The sequence below is a fragment of the Orcinus orca genome, chromosome 14 (genome assembly GCF_937001465.1).
Source record: "Orcinus orca chromosome 14, mOrcOrc1.1, whole genome shotgun sequence".
NCBI lineage: Eukaryota > Metazoa > Chordata > Mammalia > Artiodactyla > Delphinidae > Orcinus > Orcinus orca.
The window spans coordinates 3,453,432-3,455,931 of NC_064572.1; the positions used below are offsets into that span (position 1 = coordinate 3,453,432).

Genomic DNA, 2,500 nt, shown 5'->3' on the forward strand with positions numbered 1-2,500 from the left:
ACCCGGGCCCGGCGCGCCGGGGGCCGCTACCGGCCTCACACCGTCCACGGGCTGGGCCTCGATCAGAAGGACTTGGGCCCCCCACGAGCGGCGCCGGGGAGTGGGTCTTCCGTACGCCACATTTCCCGCGCCCCACCGCGGGGCGGGGATTCGGCGCTGGGCTCTTCCCTGTTCACTCGCCGTTACTGAGGGAATCCTGGTTAGTTTCTTTTCCTCCGCTGACTAATATGCTTAAATTCAGCGGGTCGCCACGTCTGATCTGAGGTCGCGTCTCGGAGGGCGCGCGCCTCGGAGGGCGCGCGCGAGAGCGGGCGAGCGGGCGAAGGAGGGACGGAGAGAGACCCCGCGGCCGAGCCGCGGTCGACCGGCCCCCCCCCACGCCACCGGCTCCCCTCAACCCGCCCCCGTGCGCGGGGGGGGAGAGAGGGACGCGCGGGAGGGAGGGGCGGGACGGGAGCACGAGCCGGCGGCCACGGGACGGACGGACGGACGGGGCGGGGAGGCCGGGGGTGGCGGCCGGGAGACGCACGACACCCGAGCGCGCCGCGGAGCCGGCGCCGTCACGGAGGGGAGGACGGCAGACGACGGGGGTGGCGGTGGGGGGACGGGAGAGGACGACGAGGAGGACGAGGAGGACGAGGAGGAGCGGGAGCAGCGGACGGGAGAGGGCGGCGGGCGGCGCGGAAGGCAAGGCGGCGGGGAGAAAACCCGGCGGTCGCCCCCCGACCGCCGGGCCCTCCTCCCACGCCTCCTTCCGCGACCGACCGAACCGACCGACTCCCAACCCTCTCTCGCTCTCCCCTCTCTCTCCCCCCCACCGTCTCCGTTCTCCGCCTCTCCACCCCTCACACGCCGCCGACGCCACACAGCCTCCACGCAGCCGCGAGACGGCCCCGCCACGACGAGCGACGGACGGACGACGCCGTGCGCCCCCGCCCACCACCGACAGGCGCCCACCGCCGGCCGGCTCGGGGAGCGTGCACGAAGCGCCGAGCGGCGCGGCCGCAGCCCGGGGGAAAGCGCGCGGCGGCAGGCGACGCCGCGGCGTCCCGCGGGTCGCCGCCGGGGCACGCATCCCCGGGGCGCGGCCGCGCACGCGCGACTCGGCCTCGGCCCGAGACGCCCGCCCCGACACGGCGAGGCGAGGCGGCGGGGGGCGGGCACGGACCCCGGACGCGCGGGTCGGGGCCCCGCGGAGGAGGGAGGCGGGCCGGACCTCGCCGGGACGCCGCCGGGGGCGGGCGGCGTACGACGGCGGAACGGACGCGGCCCAGCCACCACCGCCACCGCGGGCCCCGGCCGCGAGGGCGCGGGACCGTCCCCGCCCACCGACACCCCGGGGGTAACGCCCAGAGACCGCTTGCGGCGCGAGGGCGCTTCCCGAAGGGGGACCGACCGCGGAGGCCACGCGGCCAGGGCCTCGTCGCGAGCTCTCTCTCTCTCTCTCCCCTTCTCTTCCCGCTCGCGGGCAGCGCGCCCCCGTGGACGGGGGGGGGGGGGCGCCGCGTCTGCACTTAGGGGGACGGAGGGCCCCGGCGGCCCTGCGAGCAAACCCCCAGCCGCGCCACCCCCGGGAAAGCGCGCGCGCGCGCGCCCACGCACGCACGCACGCACACACACACACCCCGGGGGGGGCGATTGATCGTCAAGCGACGCTCAGACAGGCGTAGCCCCGGGAGGAACCCGGGGCCGCAAGTGCGTTCGAAGTGTCGATGATCAATGTGTCCTGCAATTCACATTAATTCTCGCAGCTAGCTGCGTTCTTCATCGACGCACGAGCCGAGTGATCCACCGCTAAGAGTCGTACGAGTTTCGGTTTCTCTGGGTTTCGGCGGGGGGGGTCCCCGCCGGTGGCACGGCACCTTCCCCCGGAGGGGCTGCCTCTGGCCGGCCAAGTCAGACAGAAAACAAGCAGACCGGAGGGGGCCGGAGGGTTTCACCACGGGGCGCCCGGCACCGACCCCGCGGGCGGGGCGGGCTCGGACACCCCACAGGCGCCCGGGGGGTTCCCACCTGCCCCCGCCCCAACCCGACCGTGCGCGCACACACACACAGGGGACGCGGGGCGCGCAGGCGCGCGGCGCACGGCCCCGGCCCGCACCACGGCCGCCGGGTAGCCCCCTCCCGGCGGCCGCGGCGGGGTGGACCGGCGGCGCCGCGGCGGCGCGGCGCCCCGGCCCCGTGTGTGGTGAGGTGCCGGTGGTGGGGGGGGGTGAAGCGGAGCCTGGGGGAGAAGGGAGGGGCCTCCCGACTCCCCGCGGGCCCGACCGCCCCGACCCCAAGGCGGACGGGCGACCCCCCATGGGTCTTTAAACCTCCGCGCCGGGACGCGCTAGGTACCTGGAGAGGGGGGAGGCGGGCGAGGCGTGGGGGGTGGGGCTGGGCGCGGGGCGCCCCCACGCTCACCGCCGCCCCGACACCGACCGACACGCTTCTCCGCCCGCGGCCGCCCGCAACACGCGGGGCCTCGGCGCTACCGGCCCGTGACGCGGGACCCCGG

The 2,500-nt window shown here is 77.0% G+C and overlaps 2 non-coding genes across 2 annotated transcripts in view; both read right to left on the reverse strand.

The window, feature by feature from the left end:
* The window catches only part of LOC125961164 (28S ribosomal RNA), a 5,006-nt gene extending 4,738 nt beyond the window's left edge, over window positions 1–268 (reverse strand). The window contains exon 1 of the ribosomal RNA XR_007471520.1: window positions 1–268. This exon is cut by the window's left edge and continues 4,738 nt beyond it. This is a non-coding gene — a ribosomal RNA (28S ribosomal RNA).
* A 1,382-nt stretch (window positions 269–1,650) lies between these two features.
* LOC125961150 (5.8S ribosomal RNA) lies at window positions 1,651–1,803 on the reverse strand. Its single transcript, XR_007471511.1, has one exon. It is a non-coding gene; the product is annotated as a 5.8S ribosomal RNA (ribosomal RNA).
* Window positions 1,804–2,500: the final 697 nt, after the last annotated feature.